The 17,550-nt window shown below is 36.8% G+C and overlaps 1 long non-coding RNA gene across 1 annotated transcript in view; it reads right to left on the reverse strand.

Annotated features, from left to right (window-relative positions):
- The window catches only part of LOC128496156 (uncharacterized), an 86,223-nt gene that overhangs the window by 28,160 nt on the left and 40,513 nt on the right, over nt 1–17,550 (reverse strand). Inside the window, exon 2 of the long non-coding RNA XR_008354225.1 lies at nt 6,856–6,912. This is a non-coding gene — a long non-coding RNA (uncharacterized LOC128496156). The remainder of the gene's footprint in view (nt 1–6,855; nt 6,913–17,550) is intronic.

A 17,550-nucleotide genomic window follows, 5' to 3' on the forward strand; every position in this document is an offset into this window, starting at 1 on the left:
TAAAAAAAACTAATAAAATGCAGAAAATAATACAATAAACGTCTTGGCCATTAAATACAGTATGCTTTTTTAATGTAAAGGAGATAGAAAATGACAGTCCTGAGGTTTAATATCATGTTGCTGTTTTGTTTTAAAAAAAGGTCAATCTAGGTGAGCCAAAGTGTTTTACGCTAGAGTTAAAATGTTTTCCGGTTTTTATTATGTCATTCAACAAAGGTGAAGTTTTATAGAATTTTGTAAACTGTTTAAAGAAATACCATAAAGTATGCTTTTAAAACACAGCAAGGAGCTTTTTCACATCTGGGATAGTATGCCCTTGCATAACTCTTTAACATAGCTATTCCTTCAAGATACTTATGATCCCTGCCCTGACCCAAACCAGTGTCTGTCTATCTATCTATCTATCTATCTATCTATCTATCTATCTATCTATCTATCTATCTATCTATCTATATGGCTTACTTTACTTGAAAAGCTCTAAATACACAGGTACAAATTATAAAAAATAATACACAACATTAAAGGAACGCTCCAGTACTCCAGACAGCCCAGTGATGGTGCTGGAGGTCTGTGCTACTGGCATTGAATGTTCCACTAGTGTTCCCACTTTCACGTTCTGTACGCAATGCCACTCAGGTGGTGCACAGATGGTTTGTGCTGGCAGCTGCTCCTTGCAGAACTCCACCTCCAGATGGTAGCGGATGCTAAGGGGACCTCTAAGATGAGCCTGTCCCCAGGATAGTTGCTGGTTTAGTAATGCCAACAACTTAAAATAAGAAACACACTGCACAATGTGTATCAAATGAAACATTTTATCCAGTGACTCTATATTTAGATGTGCTGTCAGCAAAAACATTTTTAACTGTTTTTTTTTTTAATCACAAACCATTCTTTTGTATCACAATTGATTGTTTTCAAAGACCAACAATTGTATTGCAAATGTTGGAACAGGATTCCACTTTTGTTTAAAAAAAATGCACATTATAAAATTTGACTAAAAAAGTTACAAAAAATAACTACTTTTTGTCACTTTGGAATTCCAGGTCAGTGTTTTAGTACAAGACATACGAGTCCTATGCAATATTTAGCAGATAAACATCTACATGATTTCTATAATTACATTTTTAAATATATTTTAAAATAAAATATTTTGCAATAACATTTTTGGCAGAAGTAAAACTACGGCAGTCTAACAGTCATACTTAGGTTTGGCAACCTTTTTTTAACTTTTTTTTCACACCCCCTACACCTTATTTTTTCTCTATTTCTACATACTGTCCGCCTGCTATAATGCTTTTGGGGTCCTACCCTCACACATGTGAATGGCAAACACTGCCCCTGTACATGGCTCCTCCCTATCTCTCCTGCTGTATGGAGCAAATAGAAAGGAGCTACATGCCAAAGGATTAGCCCTGGGAAGTTTCCTGTATGGCAGGTATGTACAAACTTTTTTTCGAAGAGTGCCAGATTTGATGAAGTGAACATGTGCGAGGGCCGACCATTTTGCCTGACATTCTTTGAACCATTAAAATTAAATGCAAATTAACTATTTTATGCAAAGTTTATTGAAAACTGCATACTTTTCATTTTGTGACTTGGATGACAAATCTAAACAGGTGTTAAATCACTCTGCCTTTAATATCAAAAAAACAGATCTAAATTTGGGCAACTTATCTGTGGGGCCTTATCAGCCAGGAATGCGGGCCGCAATTGGCCCTCGGGACGGACTTTGGACATGTCTGATGTATGGTATATGTGATACTGGAACTTTAAGGTATAGGCTACAGTAATATGTGAGTGTCCTTTCATTGTGTATGGTATTGGTTACAATGAAAGGAATATTGTCTTTAGTGAATATTGCCTGTATGCACAGGACTGTTCTAGTTATGCTTAATTGTTCAGCTCTCACTTTAATTGGGCTCATTATGGATGCTTCAGCTAACTCTTTTTTTCTGGCAGTCAAAAGGGCTTAATGTACTTATTTCTTTCTACATTTAATTATCCTTGTTTTGCAGGTCCTTATTGTGAGTACACAGTACATTACTGTTTTACGACATCACACTTCAACAGTCCGGAGAGATTTATTGACAAGAACAGTAGGCATTTGAATACTAAAAAACTTCCATAAAAACAACAAGTACATTATTGCATATACAATCATGTGAAAAAGAAAGTGCACCCTCTTTGAATTCTATGATTTTACATATCAGGACATAATAACAATTATCTGTTCCTTAGCAGGTCTACAAATTAGGTAAATACAACCTCAGATGAACAACAACACATGATATATTACACAGTGTCTTGATGTGTCTTCAACAAAAATAAAGCCAAAAGGGAGAAGTCATGTGTGAAAAACTATGTACACCCTTACTGCTTCCATATGAATTAAGATGCTAAGTAGCAGACAGGTGCTGCTAATCAAATGCCCTTGATGAATTGATCATCAGCAAGTATACCTTTATAAAAGCCAAAGTTCTGCTGATCTAGAGCATTCAGGTGTGTGTTAACACAATGCAGGTATAAAATCTATTATTATTATGTATTGATTTATATAAGTCCATCATATGGAGAATGGGTAAACAGGACATATCAATTATCTAGCAGCAACCTAAGAATCTGAATGTCTATGCCTTTTATGCATTTTAGGTTCTGCGCTCACCTAGATTGTATATTTTTTACTCTCTGCATATTGTGTGATGGAATCCTCAATATTCATACCGTAGATAGGTGTTTTTTGAATGGTATTCACCAGGTATGTGCTGAATTCTTGCTGTGTTTTGCATAACAAGTAACAATTTAGACTTGGAAAAACAAAAGTTAAAGAGGACCCTGCTCAAACAAGCTTACAATCCAGAAGGATGTAGACTAGATGGACCAAATGGCTAATTTCTCCAGTAAACATCTGTTTCTAGGTTAAATTATGTGTTCGCATTAGTTAAAAATATTGTGTAATTTCCATAACCACTTAACTACTTAATAAAGTAGCTTAGACTGTGGAAATTACCTCCTTTAAGGTCAGATTTATCAGGTTACACAACTGCTCAAGCTATTCTCAACCTATTTTTAGAAAGCAGAGACAGTGAGTGTAACAGCATGCTGACAGTGACATGTATACCCTGAAGTGTTCTTCACTCTAAGGATCAGACTTGGCTGCTACACAAAAAGCACCGGAATCTAAATGTACATAATATGTTTGAATTGTGTAAATCCAGCTTGAGGAGGGATATCTCATTGAAAGCAACCCTGTTGTGCCCCCAGTAAACAGATGGACTATTGGAACTAAAAAAAAAACATGATACAGTCTAACTGTGCAAGTAATAAAAGTGGCATTCCCTGTATGCAACAGAAAATAGGGTTTTTATGTTTCACACATTCTATAAATCTCTCCAGAATAATATTCTAATCAATTCATCTGAGATAATGCTCATTGTGATTACTCAGCAGTAAATCAGCCAACCTCATCAATTCAGCCATAACACAAGGCAACTTTGTCTGGCAAGTAATAGGAATGTATTCGACTGTTGGGAATGCTAGAATTGCTCTTCTTGCATCAGGCTACTAAAATCCAATATATGTTGTCAACATCTTATCATCGGGTATGTACATTAATGAGGCTAGGGGGGCAATTTAGTAAATTGTTTACAGCCATTATTAATTAGGATAGCTGAACACACAAGATTATTCAACACACACACATATTTATATATATATTTGGGTCATTTAATTATCATTTCCCCAAATCTTTGTATTCATGTATAGAAATGCATGTCAACCAACTCCTCACAGATTTACATTTAAAGTCTGATGCCTAAAACAGTAACTTTAATATTTACATTGAATTTTCTAAAACCAGTAACAAAATATATTGTTGACTTATGTGTTAATGCAATAATAAAGCAAAGCAGTGAAAACCATTTTGTTATTCTAAACATATATTTATATAGTATACTGTCATTTTCTTCCACATATATGTAATTTTAAAAAACATTAATTCATGTTAATAAATCTACCGCAATCATATATTCTTCATTACAAGTTATTGTGCTACAAAGGCCTATAAAACGAAGTAAGTTGGGTGCTGTCTAAACTGTTTAAAGATGCAGTCATTCCCGGTTTTCTAAACTTCTTTCAGTAAAACCGTTTGCTTTCATGCTGTGTCTTTCTGTCTTCAGGACTTAAGCATTTTGTGCCCTTCCAATTTGTACTCCCCTAAGGACCTGGCTCAACTATAGGGGGTCAAATTCATTAAAAACATGTTCAGTCTGTTAATTTAAGGGTCAACTCGACTTAAGAAGCATGCACTTGCTTATGACAAAATGCATAGCAACTTGTATATTTATTAGTATCACTTTGGAGGTGCATCCAAGTCTTTGGACTATCCAACAAATAATAAAAATAATCAATCAAATAATAAATAAAAAAAACATATTTAAAAAAGTGAGCTGCAATGCAAACAGGTTCTTAGGTAAAGGATACTTATAATATACAGTATATGATATACATGATAAATATAATATATATGATTTAAATATCATAAATACATTAATACCTCACCTTTGTAGTTCATATTTACAGTATACAGTGCCTAATGGTGACATTAGAAAAATTGCAGGTAATCCGACTGGCAATGACAAGTCAGCCTTGGCATCTTAAGGCCAGCGGCTACCTAATGATCCAAACTGCACAAGTCTAATAGTGTGGATGTGTATGTGGTGTGTTGGTATGTTTTATGCTCTCACCAACCAGCCCTGAATGCAAATCAACTATGCTCTATCAAGAAATTTGCTTATTACGCTACATTGTATTCTTTCAATGTTCAATTTATGTTCCATTAAGAAAAGTAAAAAAATAAACAAAATGTAATAAAACAGTTGTATTATTATTATAAAACTGTCACACTTTTTCAATCAGGGGAAAAATGAACCATTAGATGGTAGAAGATGGTTTTTCTGTTTTTGTAAGCCCTTTTCTTTGAGCCTAAACTGAGGATGAATCGCTTTGCACATCATTGCTATCTAGGATCAAAAAGGGAAGTGATATTTTTTACCCACAGATTTTATCCCTTTTCACTGCCTATGGCACCCAAAGGGTTCTCAGATAGACTTCTTCCTCCCTACCTGGGAGAATAGAGGTGAGGGTGATAGTGCCTCTTTAAAGGGTTTTACTTTTTAATGGCAAGGATGTCACTGTAGGGTGTCATTTTATTTTAACCTCCCATCCCATTGGAAACAGCATCAGGTGAGGCTTGGGATCCATGCCTCTAATAGGATGTATTTAATTACCCCTCCCCCTTACCCACTAGCTTTAATGGAACTGACTGTTCGACTTCTTAGTTATTAGACCCCAGTGGGTCAGCAGATGAAGAGTGATAGGATTAGAAAACCAGCCTGACAGGTATCAGAATGGAAAGTTGAAAGGCAGGAGAGGTCAGTTAGTTTGGAGTCACAATACTTCAGACAGCATTTTCAAATGATTGTCTATTAAGACTGGAGGACTGGAAATAATATGTGAATTCTATGAGTGTGGAGATTTTATGTATACGGTATGCGATAATTAGTGGTTGAATCACATTTTTATTGAAAGCTTTGCATACATACATGCTAATTCATCCCTAAGCTTATTATTGACTTAATCCTTCATCATCATATATTTTATCTCATCCTTATGTGCTGTGTTCTGAGACAATGCCTCCAAGAAAAAACATGTTTAATAATAAATGTAATATGCATATGATTTCAAAATGTATGGTATTCAAGGAAAACATATGCCATGATTAAGTTTGTGAAACAAAAGTCATTTTTGTATTATCTAGTTAGTCTTTGCCGCTGTATTAAAATATTTTTGGAGAATAGTGACAAAATACTGACTAAGTACTCAAACCCAATAAATATGAGGACTGTATTTTAAGTATCTATTGTAGACTACCATCATGCATGCAGTATAAATGAACCAACAAAGTAGAAACATAGAAAGTGACGTCAGATAAGAACCATTTGACCCATCTAGTCTGCCCAATCTATGTCAAGACAAGTTTGAACAGCATTATAGTAATCCATAGGCTTGTGCTTTTGGATTCATACAAATGTCCCAATTACAATAATTTGTAAAAACAAACAAAAATTAAATTTTGCTGTTTTTTTCACTCACTCACTCTTTCTCACACATGCTCTCTACACTCTCTCACACTCTCAATGTCTCTGACCTCTGACTGGTTCCGTGTTCTTTTAGGCAGCTCCACTTCTTCTCTTGCCTCTTCTTGTTCTTCTGTCCTCTTTCTTTGTCCGCCCCCCCCCCGGTATCAAGCCTCCCGGAGTGCTTCCGCAAAAATTCTGAGCCTCCATGCACACCCTCTCCCTCTATATGGGGGTGGAGGACACTTTACCCTGTGGCTCCATCTTTTTGCTGAAGTACTCCAAGAGATCAAAATAATGCTGACTGACTTGTGTAGAAAGAGTGGTGCAGAAACGCTTCTCTTTCTCTGCCCTTTTGCGGAAGTACTCCAGGGTGCCTGGTTAATAGGGCTGATACAGGGTAGAAGCCGAGAAAGAAAGAAGACATTGAGAGAGAGCATGAGAGAGAGTGAGTCAGTGTGTGACACAGCGTGAGTAAGGGTGAAGGATGAATGACAACAAATCTTCTCCGAATGGGAAAAAGTCTGAAATGCAAAGCTGTGTTTGAACTGGAGTGCAAAATTTTATATATATATATATAGGCAAATGTTTCTTAAGTATCAAGATAACCTTTTTCGAGTGTCCACTACGATGTTAGATGATCTCAATGACATTCCTGGTCAGTATCAGACAACACATAGATAATGGATGATATTAATTAAATTATATAATTAGTACTTACCATTAGGTGTGATCATACCGCAACCAAAATCTTACTTTATCAACATTTTTTTTCAATCTGTATCATAAATAAAAACAGGAAAGTATAGGTAAGGCAAATACTCAAACATGATGCTTTAAAAACATGATGCTTTAAAAAATACTTTAAAATGGTTACGTTGGTTTGGATAGGCGCAGATCGGCTAAAATAAAACCTGGGTGGGAAATGGACAAAACAAAGACACTATCTACTTAGGTATTGGAAGTCCTCAGGTTGTGATAACCATCTAATATTGCTTATTGATGGAATCTTTCAATATAACTGATGTACGCTTTTTTTTAGAAATTCTGTTTGTTTTTTCTAACCAAATCCTTAAATGATACATTATATTGATATCTTAATAGGAAGAAAATTCATTCTTGTAATAGGTGAAAAATATAAACAAGAAGGGAACAGTGCAGCTCTTATGATAAATTTAACTAAACATTGAGAAACACTAGGCCGAAATAGTCAAAATAACTTTGGTATATTAACATGTTGAACAACAATTGTATCGCTTTTCTTAGTATGATAATTTATGCAACTTGATTTAATTTAGTGCAATACCCTTGTTAACTAAACATTTGATCAATCAGTTGAGTTTACGATTACCTCTACCAGTCGACTCAATTTAAGCTGCAGGCACTAGCGTGTTATAACTAGCAAAACATTCAGACATATTAATTAATATGCAAGTTGTTTGTGAGATTCATGCAAATGAATGTGACATTAAATTTGTGAACTGCACACATGCCCTCAAGTCACAAAGTTCCCCCTTATCCCCTTATCCTGTATGTGGCACCCGCCCCACACACACACTTTAAAACTGCATGGTTTCTATCATAATATACTGGTGCAGACATTGACGGTGGTACAGCATAACTTATCATTATAAACTGAGGCACACATTGTCAGGGGTACAGCATAAGTGTTATCATAATATACTGAGGCAGACATTGACGGTGGTACAGCATAACTGCTATCATTATAAACTAAGGTACACATTGATGGTGGTACAGCATATATATATATATATATATATATATATATATATATACAGCATCACACTCCTATCATGCCCAGGCAGCCAGTACATACTGGAACCGGGTAACCATGGTAGAAGTGGGATTACAGCCTCCCTATGCCATGCTATCACCCCACACACTTACACATTCATGCTATCACACACGCACTCATTCACAAACATTCACTTCCACTCTGACTGAATGTTTTCCTACCTTTCCTCTGTCACTGTCACTTTTCCCGCTACAGCTCCTTTTCCTCCTTCTCTTAGCTCTTCCTCTTGGCTCTTCTTCTGTCTCCTTCCAGTGCAGCGAGCACGGCTTCAGTGTTGTGCGCCAGGATATGACAGCAAATCCCGACGCACAGCATCAGTTGCTGCGCGCATCACAAGGGAGTGGGATTGGAGGTCTGCATTAACAGACCTCCCGCTCCCTTGATTGTCTTAAAGCCGGTTAGAGGGAGATCCTTGATCTCCTTCACCGAGCCTGCTCCTCTAGCGGTAGACATTACTGTTCGTCTCCCCTGATGAGCGGCTAGCGGGGAGGGACCCCCCCCAGCCCCCCGCTAGGTACGCTACTGAGCACAAACTAAAAACACATAAGTATATAGATCAGTGAAAATTACCTGATAAATGAGCAGCGTACAGTGATGTATTCTGGCCCAAGCCTACTAGGCCCAAGGGATGGTAGCCCTACTGCCATATGACAGTGAGCCTGATCACTGTATTGGGTAATGCTACTAGTAAACTGGCCTCATAACACTATGGAGGGTCTCTCCCTTGCCACACATAATGAGTGGAATCCTTAACTTCCCTTCTGCCTTAAGGCCATACTCCATAACTTTGAGGGACATAGTGACCAACCAAGGCTTACTCTCATTCCCCATCTTGTATCTTGTGGGATGAGGGTTAGAGCAGGATTAACACTTTGATAGATAGATGTTGAACCTGCCTCCATTTTGATAGATAGATGTTGAACCTGCACTGTGATTGTGGGGTTAAAGGAAGATGAACATGTCCAAAATGTTAGCAGTGTAGTAGAAAAAGGTCAAACACATTTAAAGCACCTACCAAGCCCCCTACTTGGAGTTTTATTAGCCCAGATAGCTGGGGGCAAAGGTTACCCAAGGCAAAAAGCACCCTTTGGGTCCAGGTAGGGTAAATCACACAACCAGTAAAACAAGAATTTGGAAACTTTAATGTCATCTAACAACAAAGCCAATGAGCCTTCATCTTTGGCCTATAGATACTTTACATCCTCTACTGACTATAGTGGAAATGCATGAGTTATGAATCATTATTTTTTCTTATTTTTTAAGTTTTTGCAAAAATGATTAGGTGAATATAGATTTTGTTGCAAATATTTTTTAACCTGAATGGTGATAGAGTTTACTTTTAATTAGCATATCAGTTTGCATTGACATAATTGCATATTCAATATCATCAATTATCTTCACTGTATCACAAAGGCTGTAAACATTGTTAGAAAATGGTGTACATTTGACAGAACCCCTTGACATGGTCTCTGTAAGACTAGGGTTGAATTTATTCTCTTTTTTCAACGTAATCAATGGTAACACATATATGATAAAGTTTCCATCATGCTTTTACCACTTTGATGTAAAATATATTTCCTAGATTCTGTAATTCATTGTAAGCCTCTGTACAAAGAGGGGTTAAGTAATTCTCATTTAAGAAACAATTTCTCTCTCAGCATGAAGAATCACACTAGATTGAGGAAAAAGGAACATCTTTAAACTGGCAATCAGTTGACAAAACGTTCTTCCACAGTTATCTTGGAAATAGCACTTTGGATCAAACCAAATGAGTTCCAGCATATACAGGGAAAGAAGTGACTGGCTCCAGCACTCACAGAGGGATTGACATGACAACCAGACAGACGCGGCATGACCTTTCTGAAATAAATGTTTTATATTGAGTGCAAAGTCTAATCAAATGAGTTATATCACGGCACTTCAATTCTTACTGGTATCTGTGCTGTACTTTGAATCAGGGGTTGCCAGCTTTGCATTGCATAATATGATTGATGCAGTCTAAAATCATCCACTTGTTTAACTTTCAATTGAAAAGTTAAAAAAAAGAAAAAAGAAGCAGTGCATTTCTGTACATAATGACTAAAAAGCATCATGATGAGTTGTAAACACCTGCACAGCCATTCGCAAGCTCAGCAGTCAAGAGCAACACTCAACCCCTAACATGGTGACCCTTCTCACTGCTGGTGGTTCTCCATTACTTCTATCTTTTTCCTATGTGTTTCATTCTCCCTCTCGCTTGTGACGCAAGTGTCCTCCAAAGTCGCCACACTTATATGACTATACATATTTTTCTCTGTTGATCGAATAAAAGTTAACAACTGCAACTAAAGAATCCATTACCATGTGACCCAAATGTAAGTCTAACAAGTTTTACATAATAACCCTAACATGTCTCCATTTATTATTAATGTATTCATGTATTACCTAATTTTTAATCAAAACTTGTTAACTGCCCCTTTCACTTATACTATAATGTTATTAGCGAGAAGATGAAGGGGTTGTGGACCACCAGTCCAGCAAAAGGCCAAGAAATCCATACCTACACCACAAACATAAATAGAATTCAATTTAGCAGTCAATTACTGTCTGGTGCTATTTAAAACACACAGCTACTAATGTATAGCCATGCTGTACCATTTTGAACTCACATAAATTCACAATATTTGCTTGGTTGACAAAAACAGAAAATCTTTTTGTAACATTATGTCAAAGAAATTAAAAATTTTTCAATTGTGTTTCACACTTTCAGAGAAGCCCATATTTGCATTCTGCTGACTAGGAATCCAAGCTTGATCAGACATTTAAGGCAACACCTCAACATTGTATTTTTTCTTCCGTGATCATCAACTTTCATTTACATTTTTTAAATCTGTGTTCCTGTTTTACAGTGAAGAGAGTCAAACCGTTTTTTTTCTAGCAACAAATAAAACTGCCTTTTAAAAGTTGTTCACTTGCTATTTTTCCTTTCTTACTTTGTGGTAATTAAATATGTTATCATTCCACACATTATCCACACAGCAATTATCCATAACCCTCAGTGAAGTGGATTTTGCTGTGTATTGTTTGAAGCATTTTCTCCAGCTGTCAGGAGAAGGGAGAAAGATTTGAAATATTTCCATGCATACAGATGAGTATAGATAGTATAAATCACTACTTACAACAAACATACTGTATATACAGGCTCGTGCAATCATATAGGTCAACCAAAATACTGCTATTTATAGAAACAGTTGTGTCATGAATGGACACGTTGGTTTTCAGGCCAAGGACATTTATGCTTCCTAAAGGTAATTTCATACGAATCAGAAACCTAGTGGTGGCAGAAGGAAGAAGATTACTTTTCTTAAGGCGGCTACCTTACCTGGTACAAATGCAAGTATTATGACCTACCCTCTACCCTATTAGGCTATGTTATACCCATTTCTTTCTCTTTTGCTTATTTTTGTTACTAGTAACAACTGTAGCAATGTCCCCTGGCCAGTGTTCCTTTTGATCACAGTCCATGATGCTCCATGCAAACGGGCTTATGTCCTATGGGTTGCTTACACATCTGCTAGAAATGGCTCTTGGTCGTCAGTTAAAAAGGGTAGTGAGTTGTGTAGTGTTCTATTGTCAGATTGATGCTGGAACACAGAATTGCCATCAAGAAAGTTTCTCCCTCCACTAGAGCTGATGGCCGGAGCTCCGTCGTACATTCGTTGGATAAGCCAAAGTTGAGCTCTAGTGGGCATGACTCCCCACAGTATCATAGGTGCCACAGGTGAAGTAATAACCTGAAGCCCTATATAACCCCATCACACCCTCTAGTCAGTGCTTAGTTGTTGATGTCCTTGCTCTAGCTGTGATGCAGTCAATTACTTAACCCTTGCTCCTCTGATGACATTGCTGTGTGATGGACTTCGCTGCCAGTACCAACCTTTGGACTGTTGATTGATTATGCTTTTGCCTGTTCACTTTATTTCATTGAACAGTGGAATTGTTCTAGTACCTTTTGCCTTAAGTGGTTCTGTATTTCCCGGGTCTTCTGATGACTGCCCTGCTGTCAGAACCCCTGCCCCTGTGTGAAACACAACTCCTTACACTTAAAGACTTGAAAAGAGTAAATGCCCAAAGTGATTTGAACCTAACTTTGAACAGGTTATGATCTGTGTATCAAACAACTGGAGCTGAAAACTGAATAAAGACATGATGATTAGCCAAGGGAGAAATTCATATGGAAAGCAATGTGAATATTTTTATTGCACCTTTTTATGACATTCTTGAGATGCTACAGGAAGTGAAACATGAAATGCAATTATAACGTCTTGCAGAATGTGATGACATTTTTTTCTTCCTATTTCTGGGGTGAGATATTAGGAGGAAAGGTGTATAAGTAGCAGAGCTCTCTGTCTGTAAAACAATTAATGTGTCTGTTTTCTTAAAGAATCTTTTTATTATTATACTTTTATAAGTAATGTTGGTATAAGTGTAGATGAGATCGTTTACTACAGTAAGTTTGCAGACATTGTTTTGCACGAATACATGAATATGTGAATTTGAAATGTTTAGGGCAACACTAATACATTCTGAACAGATAATAATGGATTTCAACCCAAGAGTTTGTTGTAATGTAAAATATATATTTTTTAATAACTAACTTGCCTACCCACCATAATGGGTACATTGTCTACGTGATTGCTAAAACTCAATCTCTCCAAAACGTAGCTTCTTATCCCCCATTCAGTGCTAACATTCCTTCAACAGCCTCAATGTCAATAGTGCCACCTTCACTAAGTCTCCACATACTTTCTACCTTGGAGTAACTTCCGAGCCCCTCTGTGACACTTAAAGTGGGGTCCCCAAGCTTCTCCTTCACACACACACACACACAGTAAGATACTTACACACACACACACACTGTAACATACTTACACACGATAACATATTTATACACCCACAGTGACATACTAACATACATATACATACTGACATACATACACACACACATTTAATGAACTGGCATCATATTCCAACCATTAGACTCAGTGTGCGGGGACTAAGAGAGAGTTCGGCTCTCCAGTCCAGCAGTATGCACAGCCTGGGGTGGGTAGGGGTATGGTGGGGGCTGCGCTGGGGTTGGAGCCAGTGAAGAGAAGAGGCTCTTCCTGCGTAATTGCTTCAGGGCCCAAAGCTCTTGAATCTGTCCTTGATGATGTTCTTGTTCTATCTATAAACACTGGTAACTCTCTGTGTCCAGGTACTTAGTCTTAGTATAAGCCCAAATGTTACTATCCGTGCCTGTGTATGTTAGTGCAATTGAGTTTCTGTATGTGTTAGTACATGTCTGGGTTTGTGTGTTAGTGTGTGTCTGTGTTGATGTGCCTGGAAGTGTTAGTGTGAGTGTTTGAATGGGTTAGTGTGAGTTTCTGGGTATGTGCCTGTTTGCATCTGTACATGTTAGTGTGGGTGCCCCTCCCTCTCTGTTGCTTTGATGTCATGACATCATCTTGAGGGAATAAGGGGGTGTGGATGGGTGACTTTGGGTCTGTGGAGGCAGAAGTGGGTGTGTGTATGGTAAAGAATGGTCACTGTATTTGTATAGGTAAGGGAGTGGGTGTGTATATGTATTGCATGTGTGTATTGCAGACACCTATTTTTTTGCTCACATGTTTTTAGATTGTAAACTGGTAGGGCCCCCTAATCTTTTATTGTTGTATCCCAATTTGATATATGATGAACTACTCCTTATGTCCTTTTAACTTTTTGTACAGCACTGTGGGGCTATATCAATTTTTAAAAAGTCATAATTTTGCAAAAGTGTTGGCATAAACAAAAAAAATGTGCTGAAATGATGATTCCATTGATGTGTCTTTGAGCAAAATGAGACAGATTTCAAGTTCTGTTATAATTAAGAATTATACCAAAACATTTTTGTTTTGCAAACCAGTTTTCCTACTAAAGATCTAGAGGAAAATCTTTAAATGTATTTTACGTGAAAGAAAAATAAACTAATTCTAGTTCAGTGCTTGTTGAACTTGTGCTTATTGTACTTTTTCTGTACTGATATGTGGCTTATGAGTAAGGCTGAATTTTATAAAATGTAGTAATGGTAATATAGGCTGAAATTATACTATGCACTATAAAAGTTAAGTGAATTAAGTTTGATTTAACCCCTTGGAAACAAATCTGTGCTGAACAGTATTATTTGTCCGGTTCCTCATAGCTGGTGCCATCTCATATGTCATTCTTGCAGGTGCTTAGGGCACTATTGGGCCATGTGTCCATTATCCGAGAACAAAAAAGGAAATACTTCCTTTCAAAGTAAAGCATTATACTGATTTTTCAAACAAATATGGACATTAATTTTTATGTGTTAGTCTGAGGATAATTAATTCCAAAATGTATATTAGAGGTGATCCCCATTACATGTTTTCACTCACAAGCATTTAAATTATATCCATGCTGAATTTTCTAGAATATGCAAGAGCAGTTGAGGGGGTGTAAATAACATAGTAACACAAGTTTATTTTTGGTGTATGTTCTAAGAATATCTTCAAGATGCAGTTTAATGAAACTGGTGAGGATGCAAGCCAAATCAGAAATCAGAGGTTTCAAACACTTAGGAAATAAGATAAAGCACTGACTTGACTTGTAGCCATGCTGTAGAAGATGTCCTCTTCTACTATGATCTGACATTGGCTGTTTGACGCAGTCAATCAGTGGCAGGAATCGACTTCCATTGAAATCAATGCAATTGGAGGACTTTCCACAAACGTACACAAAGGTACGAACAATCCTCTGCATGCAACGATCCTCAAGCCAGCGCCGTTGTCTGGATTTAAGTAAGTCACATGCAGGAAGATGTTTTGGGCACGACACATCTTCAGCAGGGCATTTAGCTGTGGGGTTTGGAAAGGGGCAAATGCATATGAGGGATTTTACAGATTTCCATTTGCAAAGCAGACAACAAGAATCTATAAAGGGGCCATCTAGCTATCATATGCATTGAAGTGCACGATGACTGGAGTTACCCTTTAATATGCACATTCATCTTCATTTACTCGATATCTATGGCATTTCTTTTCAAAGAAATTGAAAAAAAAAATGCTATTGTCTTGAAAACCTAGGCAGTTTTCCATGACTGCTGTTGTTTTCCTCTTAAAAAAATCAATGTTCTTTCACAAGCTATTGATGATGCATCCTGAACCATTTCATTTTAATGGCATAAGGGCTTTCATTTCGGAAACCATGGCCTATTCTATTTTATATGCATTAAACTTATTTAATAATATGCATTTCAGACAAATAAAAACATTTATTGGGAACTGTATTTTTTAACACATCTGCTCTTACATTTTACTATCTGCATGTCGGATAGAAGGAATATTACTGTCTAAAAAACAGTACTTTACTTAGTACCTGTTTAGTTTTTATAGGGATAAATCCTTAGTGTTGGGATTACATGAGAACTGTAAATATGTCAATGCACATGCTATGTTAATCTAGTAAAACTAGAATGAATGTATCCAAGTAAATACAACAGATTTTTTTATGATGGACACAATTGTCGAAAATGCCTTGGTATGTCCCCTTTCGCATACTAAGAAATTTTGGACAACGCTACTCTTCCAACTGTGTGTTAACAGTTTCGGGGGTGGTCCTTTTCTATTCCGGCATGACTGTGCCCCAGTGCACAAAGCAAGATCCATAAAAACATGTTTGGATGAGCTTGGTGTGAAGCAACTTGACCGGCCCACACAGAGCCCTGACCTTAACCCCATTGAACATCTTTGGGATGAACTGGAATGGAGATTGGGTGCCAGGCCTTCTTGTCCAACATCAGTGCCTGACCTCACAAATGCTCTACTGGATGAATGGGCAAAAATGCCTACAGAAAAATCTTGTGGAAAGCCTTCCCAGAAGAGTGTAAGCTATGGAGGGGACCAAATACATATTAATGTCTATGTATTTAGAATGCAATGTCATAAAAGCCCCTGTTGGTGTAATAATCTGGTGTCCCAATACTTTTGTTCTAATAGTGTATGTCCTTGCTTTATGAGGGTCCACAGAAAATTGCCTCAATTTACGTAAGCACGTAAGAAGAGGTAGGGGGAGTGTTTCACTGCTCTGAATACGTGTACGAAATCTTGGTCACGGAAGAATGCAGGATGCCGCAAATGTGGAGATCTTGGACAGACTGGATGCTTTTATTTTATTTATATAGAGTTGAACCTGATATATCACTTGGAGCCTTGGGTACTTCATCCTGTTGGTAGTATGTTTTTTTGTATTCCACAAGGGTGTGGTCACTGGTGTGTTTTTTGTTCTCTTTTAATGGAAATTATTTTGCTAAAACGAGTTAGTTTGCTAAACCAAACAACAGGAGGTCAATCGTTTCTGTACCTAAGTTACAGAGGCAAAAAAACGATAGGGTAGCACTGTACATATGGGTTGATTATAATTAACTTATTATAGTTCTGGGTTGTACCACTTTGTTGCTATGACTATCTTTTTAGGAATCTTGGAGGCCACTATGTGTTTTTTTTTGTTTGGTCTTCAGCATACTCATCCAACCTGGACGCCTATATTTTTTCTATAATCTGTCCAGTATTAAAATCATAGAGAACCCCATTCAATTGTATGCATATCAGCCATTGCCCTTAGGAAGATATTTGGTAAGATGCATACCTACTCATTTTCTTCTATGGGTGTCGTGACATACATGCACATGACTTCATTCTACATAAGCAGCGTTATAATTCTGAATCTCTATCTTCAATAGGGTAATAAATGCAGCCATAAAATACCTTAATAAACAAGTATAGCCATTTTAGTGTCATAAAATGTTCTTTCTAGAGAGCAGCACATTATGTTTTAAGTGAATCTCTTCATTAGGCAGTCTGAGAAAATGGAGCATGAAAGGTATAGACGGAAAAGAATCCTAAATAGTTCCTTTACAGATAATGCAGGTCAAAGACAATCAACATCTATGGCTCATTTGTTTTATGCCTTGGAGCACTCAGAGGCAAAATGTTAGTGTTTGGTGTACTATGGGGCTTCTCTGCTTTGCATCAGTAATGAAAAAATGGTTTTGCATATTACAATGTAATTTATATAGTATTTCTAAACCAATGACAGTCTGTAATTGGTATCCAATATGGACGAAAATGCACAGAGCACTCAGGGAAAAATAAAAACTGCTCATCTTACCATTAAAGGTTCAAACCTATTAAGAAAGTCGTGAAAATGGCCAACCAAGTCAATATGATAAGTGCACAAATGGATTATGCGATTTCTGGGAACATTAAAAAATGAATTAAAAATTGCATTAAGTACAATTTTCCAAAAGGAAAAAAAATATAATGATTACTTTAAAATAGTAATTTCTAGTATCCGCATAATGTAGAAATATACAATACAATTAATTATAGTGTTGATCTGAATCCTGGCTTTGACAAGATATTTATCAAATGTTTTATGCAAATAACTTTTTCTTGGCTTGCATTGTCAGTTTTTTAATTACTGTATTTGCTCGATTATAAGACGACCCTGATTATAAGACGACCCCCCCAAATCTGAATATTAATTTAGGAAAAAAAGAAAAAGCTTGAATATAAGACG

This window comes from Spea bombifrons, chromosome 1 (assembly GCF_027358695.1).
Source record: "Spea bombifrons isolate aSpeBom1 chromosome 1, aSpeBom1.2.pri, whole genome shotgun sequence".
Lineage (NCBI taxonomy): Eukaryota > Metazoa > Chordata > Amphibia > Anura > Pelobatidae > Spea > Spea bombifrons.